This window comes from Prunus dulcis, chromosome 8, assembly GCF_902201215.1.
Source record: "Prunus dulcis chromosome 8, ALMONDv2, whole genome shotgun sequence".
In the NCBI taxonomy this organism is placed as follows: Eukaryota; Viridiplantae; Streptophyta; class Magnoliopsida; order Rosales; family Rosaceae; genus Prunus; species Prunus dulcis.
In genome coordinates this window covers 573,482-580,922 of record NC_047657.1, presented here as the reverse complement: position 1 = coordinate 580,922, position 7,441 = coordinate 573,482, and positions in this window count along the sequence as shown.

Below are 7,441 nucleotides of genomic sequence, written 5' to 3'. Positions count from 1 at the left end.
AATTAATTAGAAACACAATGAAAATATGTGTCTGAGTTTTCTAAATTTTCCATGATCTTATATATTGATGACCAAAAGTGCATGCTAAGATTGTTTTGAAACAGAGCTGCTGCAGCTGTAATTCTCTTCCTCTTTGAAGGCCCAATTTCCAAACACCTATTAAATAAATTCAGTTCTAATAACCCGTTGTGCTCTTAGAAGTTAAAATTTAGGCCCAATTATGAGGGGGCCATGTTGCTGGGCAAATATTTATAATCCCTGTTTTTGGAAGTTTCTTGTTTGTATTGTTGTTGCTTTCAGGAGATGCAGAAAATAATCTTTATAAGATCTGTGAGTATTTTCAAACTTTCTGCAATTTGCATATCCAAAGAGATCTATTCCATTTTTATGTGCCTTTTCCTTTCATTATTTGCTTCAAGTTTTTTTTTTTTTTTCCTTTGTGACTGTTTGATTAGGATAATTGGCATTGCTAGTTTATGAACAAAATTGGTCGTACTGGCGTACCATTTACTTCATTCTTTTTATGCATTTATATATATTTACTTATCTTTATTTTGCTTCTTTTTGTAGAAGAAGATGAATGAAGAGTATGAGAAGGCCAAGCAACAAGTGGCAGAGAGTTCAGGAACTCCACTAGATCAAGTCACACTCCCTATCCCACAACAATTAGAGATCATGATTGTAGAACTTGGGGTTGCAAAGGGCAAGAGGATTCGAGGCTTGTGTTCTAGTCTTCGAATGGAGAGTTCGCATAGTGGTGGAGTTGCCTCCTCTTTTGCTACAGAGCAAAAGGTTGAGGAACTTGAAGGCACAGTTGGTGAGTTGAAAGGCACAGTAAGTGAGCTTCAGGGCATAGTGGGTAAACTTTTGGATGTCATTGAGTGGATGCGAACCCATGATGGTCCTTTACCCTCACATTTAGGTGTTCTGTTCCAGCATGTTGGTGATTCTCCTTGTGATGATGATCAAGGTAATAATGGTGGTTCACGTAATGTTTATGAGGATCTTGATGATATTGGAAATAGTCATTAAGTTGTGTGTACATCTACATACTTGATGGTTTTTGTATCTAGCCTTCCTTGGGGGTTCTATGGGGCTTCTGTATCTAGCTACTTGATGGTTTTTGTATCTAGCATACATACCTTGGGGACTTTTGTATCTAGAATACACTGATGTGTGCTTAAACAACTAGTATCTTTTTGAATAGTAATTATCCTATTTCTATTAATTTCATCTATTTACTGTTTTTCAAAATCTTTATGGACTAAATAATATTATGTTACAAAGATTGAAATATAAATAATTATATAGAATAAATAAATAAATACACATCTTGGCGACGAATTAGTTTTCGTCGCTCCATCTGATAATACCAATACCTATAGTTTTGGCGACCAATCAGTTTCGTCGCTCATTATGAAAATAACCAAACCAACTAACATATGCTACAAATAAACTACATCTTTCACGACCAAAAAATTCGTCGCTGAAATATTCAGGCGACCAAATATTTATTTCGTCGCCAAATAATTCCATGTTCGCGGGAATTTTTGGTATTTTGGTGGCAACTCCCTCTCTATAGGCGACCAACTTAGAGCTGTTTAGCGACGACACATTTGGTCACCAAAATATTTTAGCGACGAAATCCTATTTCGTCGCATTGTATCTTTTAGCCACGAGCTTTCCACGACGACCTTGGCAACCAAAAATATTCGTCGCTATTTTTCTTTGGCGACGAAATTTGGTGTTATAGCGACCATCCTGTTTCGTCGCTAAAAGGGATTTTCCTTGTAGTGAATTCAATCCCTAAAACTGTGAAATACACCAACCACTCCATTTCGGAACGAACTTCGTACGAACCTGAATTGTCCAATTTCATGGACCAATCGATATCGGATTGAGTCCAAAACTCGGTGAACATCATAATAGGGTGGGAGGTGTCATTTGCTGTGTTTTGAGTGAAATCCAATCCCAAAAACTATGCAAAACACCAACCACTCCATTTCAGAACAAATATCGTACGAACCTGAATTGTCCAATTTCGTGGAATAATCGATATCGGATTGAGTCCAAAACTTTGGGAACTTCATAATATGGTGGGAGGAGTCGTTTGGTGGGTTTTGACTAAAATCCAATCTCTAAAACTATGCAATACACCAACGACTCCATTTCATGATGAACTTCGTACGAACCTAAATTGTCCATTTTCATGGACCAATCGATATCGGATTGAGTCCAAAAATTGGGGAACATCATAATATGGTGGAAGGTGTCATTTGGTGCTTTTTGAGTGAAATCCAATTTCTAAAACTATACAATACACCAACCACTCGATTTCAGAACGAACTTCGTACGAACCTGAATTGTCCAATTTCATTTACCAATCCATATCGGATTGAGTCCAAAACATGGGGAACATCATAATATGGTGGGAGGTGTCATTTGGTGCTTTTTGAGTGAAATCCAATTTATAAAACGATGCAATACATCAACCACTCCATTTCATAATGAACTTCGTATTCATGGACCAATCGATATCGGATTGAGTCCCAAAATTTGGGAACATCATAATATGGTGGGAGGAGTCATTTGGTGACTTTGGAGTGAAATCCAATCTTTAGAACTATGCAATACACCAACCACTCCATTTTAGATTGAATTTCGCACGAACCTGAATTGTCCAATTTCATTTACCAATCGATATCGGATTGAGTCCAAAACTTGGGGAAATTCATAATATGGTGGAAGGAGTCATTTGGTGGGTGTTGAGTGAAATCCAATCTCTAAAACTGCGCAAAACACCAACCACTCCATTTCAAAATGAACTTCGTACGAACCTGAATTGTCTAATTTCATTTACAAATCGATATCGGATTGAGTCTAAAACTTGGGGAACATCATAATATGGTGGGAGGTGTCATTTGATAACTTTGGAGAGAAATCCACTCTCTAGAACTATGCAATACACCAACCATTCCATTTCTGAACGAACTTCGTACGAACTTGAATTGTCCAATTTCATGTACCAATCGATATTGGATTGAGTCCAAACCTAGGAGACCTCAATAGTGTGGTGGCAGGAGTCGTTTGGTTCTTTTTGTGTGAAATCCAATCTCTAAAACTATGCAAACCACCAACTATTCCATTTCATAACGAACTTCGTACGAACCTGAATTGTCGAATTTCATGGACCAATCGATATCGGATTCAGTTCAAAACTTGGTGAACATCATAATATGGTGGGAGAAGTCGTTCGGTGCTTTTTGAGTGAAATCCAATATCTAAAACTATGCAAAACACCAAACACTCCATTTCATAATGAACTTCGTACGAACCTGAATTGTCCAATTTCATGGACCAATCGATATCGGATTGAGTCTAAAACTTGGGGAACATCATAATATGGTGGGAGGAGTCATTTGGTGCTTTTTATGTGAAATCCAATCTCTAAAACTATGCAAAACACTAACCACTCCAGTTTAGAACAAACTTCGTGGGAACCTGAATTGTCCAATTTCATGGACCAATCGATATCGGATTGAGTCCAAACCTTAGAGAACATCATAATATGGTGGGAGGAGTCATTTGGTGACTTTGGAGTGAAATCCAATCTCAAGAACTATGCAATACACCAACCACTCTATTTCAGAACGAACTTCGTACGAACCTGGATTGTCCAATTTCATCGACCAATCGATATCGGATTGGGTCCAAAAGTCGGGAAACATCATAATTTGGTGGAAGGAGTCATTTCGTTTTTTTTTAAATGAAATCCAATGCCTAAAACTACGCAAAACATCAAGCACTCCATTTCAGAATGAACTTCGTACGAACATGAATTGTCCAATTTCAGGCACCAATCGATATCGGATTGATCCCAAAACTTGGGGAACATCATAATATGGTGCGAGGAGTCATTTGGTGGGTTTTGAGTGAAATCCAATCTCTAAAACTATGCAATACACCAACCACACCATTTCAAAGCAACTTCGTACGAACCTGAATTGTCCAATTTCATGGACGAATCGATATCGGATTGATTCCAAAACTTGGGGAACTCCATAATATGGTGGGAGGAGTCATTTGGTGCTTTTTCATAGAAATCCAATCTCTAAAACTTTGCAAAACACCAACCACCTCATTTTAGGACGAACTTCGTACGAACCTGAATTGTCCAATTTCATGGACCAGTCAATATCGGATTGAGTCCAAAACTTGGGGAACATCATAATATGGTTGTAACAACCCGATCCTTGATTAAGTCTTAATTATGATTTTATTCAAGGAAAGGACTAAAATACTCCCAGAATATTTTATTGGGTTTGAAGTGGACTTTTTGTTTGGAAAAGAATTTGGGAATTTGGGTGGCACCATTGCGTAGAGGTCGATGATATGAGTTCGTAGACATGCGGCATGCCCAATTCCAAGTTGTAACGAAGGAGAAAAGGTCTAAAAGTGCCGCTACAGTGGCTGTTCTTCTTCTTCCTTGCGATTTAACCAGCTTTTCTGGTTATTTTCTTAATTCCCTCCACTTCCATCATTCTTTGGAGACACCATCTCTTCCCCTCCTCCTCCTCCTCCTCTACAAAACCCACCCAAGACCCGATCTGATTCGGTGACAATGAGCTCGATTCGAAGGTCAGAAAAGGGACGGGTTTTCCAGCGGTGCTTTAGAGTTTCTGGTGACTCCGAAGGCCAAATCAATCGAGTGAGTTATGGTTTCTTCCCTACTTTTCGAGCTCTAGCTGATGATTGGGTAGGATTTGATCAATTTATAGCCTAGGTGGTTCGTTTTATAACCCTAAGTTTATCCAGATTTGGGATCGCTATTCCAGCCACTTCCGGCCAGTTTCGGGGGTAGCTCCAAGAAGAAAGGTCACTCCAAATCGCGTTATGAACCTAGGGTAGGAAGCTGGGCTTCAATAACAGAGTTTTCTGGTCATCGGAATTGATCAAGCCACCCACGCGCTGCCTGGAATAATCCCTTGGTCCTCACGAGCGTGTAGGAATTCGCGGATCTCAATTCGGACAACGTTTAAGCCCCGATCGGATCTCGCATATTGTGCGATTTCCGGGTTCGATACATTTGAACCGTTGGATCGTAGATATTCTCGTATATGTCGATCTAGATAATTCCAAGACCGTGTAGGATTCGATGGATCGTAAAACGGAGTCCCAGATACTCCGAAAATGCCAACCCTAGGGCTAGGTTTACAGTAACCATCCGATCGTGCGATCGTGATCAATCCGACCGTCCGATCGAGACCAAACTCACGGGACACGTGTCCTAGGCATATTAGAACCTTTAGTGACTTTCTAAGGTAGTCCAGTTAAGTTATTATGAAATCAAACATTGTTCCGAGGATGTTCTAAGAATGTGATTTGAATGTTCTTAGCATAGTGTTTTATTCAGTTTAGTGAGGCCTGAGGCCAGAACGAGATGATGCTTGATTATTTGTTATAATTTGTTACATGCTGGGAGTTGGGTTGTATTTGTTTATGCATGTTTGACAGGTGGAAGTTTTTGGGGGAGATGTCCAATTTACAGGGGAGTCTGTGCCGAATTTTCGGTAGAAGTCACACTTGAACTTCTTGGACTTTTGGTTAGAATGGTGTTTTAGTAAATTGTGTCTGGCATTCACAGGTGTCGGACACGCACAGGGTTCGGCTCAGATTCCAAAGGGGAATTTGGGTCGGGTCCTCTCAATGGTGGGAGGAGTCATTTGGTGGGTTTGGAGTGAAATCCAATCTCTAAAACTATGCAATACACCAACCACACCATTTTACAGCGAACTTCGTACGAACCTGAATTTTCCAATTTCATGGACCATTCGATATCGGATTGAGTCCAAAACTTGGGGAACAACATAATATGGTGGGAGGAGTCATTAGGTAGGTTTTGAGTGAAATCCAATGTCTAGAACTATGCAAAACACCAACCACTTCATTTCAGAACGAACTTCGTATGAACCTAAATTGTCCAATTTGATGGACCAATCGATATCGGATTGAGTCCAAAACTTGGGGAACTCCATAATACGGTGGAAGGAGTCATCTGGTGCTTTTTGAGTGAAATCCAATCTCTAAAACTATGCAAAACACCAACCACTCCATTTTAGAACGAACTTCGTACAAACCTGAATTGTCCAATTTCATGGACCAATCTATATCAGATTGAGTCCAAAACTTGGGGAACAACATAATATGGTGGGAAGAGTCACTAGGTAGGTTTTGAGTGAAATCCCACGTCTAGAAGTATGCAAAACACCAACCACTTCATTTCAGAACGAACTTCGTATGAACTTGAATTTTCCAATTTCAGGGACCAATCGTTATCGGATTGAGCCCAAAACTTGGGTAACATCACAATACGGTGGGAGGAGTCATTTGGTACATTTTGAGTGAAATCCAATCTCTAAAACTATGCAAAACACCAACCATTCCATTTCAGAACGAACTTCGTCCGAACCTGTATTGTCCAATTTCACGGACCAATCGATATCGGATTGAGTCCAAAACTAGGGGAAAAACATAATTTGGAGGGAGGCATCATTTGGTGAGTTTTGAGTGAAATTCAATCTCTAAAACTATTCAAACCACCAACCACTCCATTTCATAACGAACTTCGTACGAACCTGAATTTTCCAATTTCGTAGAACAATCGATATCGGATTGAGTCCAAAACTTGGGGAATATCATAAGATGGTGGGAGGAGTCATTTGGGGTGGGTTCTGAGTGAAATCCAATCTCTAAAACTATGCAAAACATCAACCACTCCATTTCAGAACGAACTTAGAACGAACCTGAATTGTCCAATTTCATGTACCAATCGATATCGAATTGAGTCCAAAACTTGGGGAACATCATAATATGGTGGGAAGAGTCATTTGGGGTGTTTTGAGTGAAATCCAACCTTTAAACCTCTGCAAAACACCAACCACTACATTTCAGAATGAATTTCGTACGAAACTGAATTGTCCATTTTCGTGGACCAATCGATATCGTATAGAGTCCAAAACTTGGGGAACATCATAATACGGTGGGAGGAGTGATTTGATGACTTTGGAGTGAAATCCAATTTATAGAACTATGCAATACACCACCCAATCCATTTCATAACGAACTTCGCACAAACCTGAATTCTCCAATTTTATGGACCAATCGATATCGGATTGAGTCCAACACTTGGGGAACATCGTAATATGGTGGGAGGAGTCATTTGGTAGGTTATGAGTGAAATCCAATCTTAAGAACTAAGAAATACACCAACCACTCCATTTCAGAACGAACTTCGTACGAACCTGAATTGTCCAATTTGATGGACCAATCGATATCGGATTGAGTCCAAAACTTGGGGAACATCATAATATGGTGGGAGGAGTCATTTGGTGGGTTTTGAGTGAAATCCAATCTCTAGACCTATGCAATACACCAACAACTC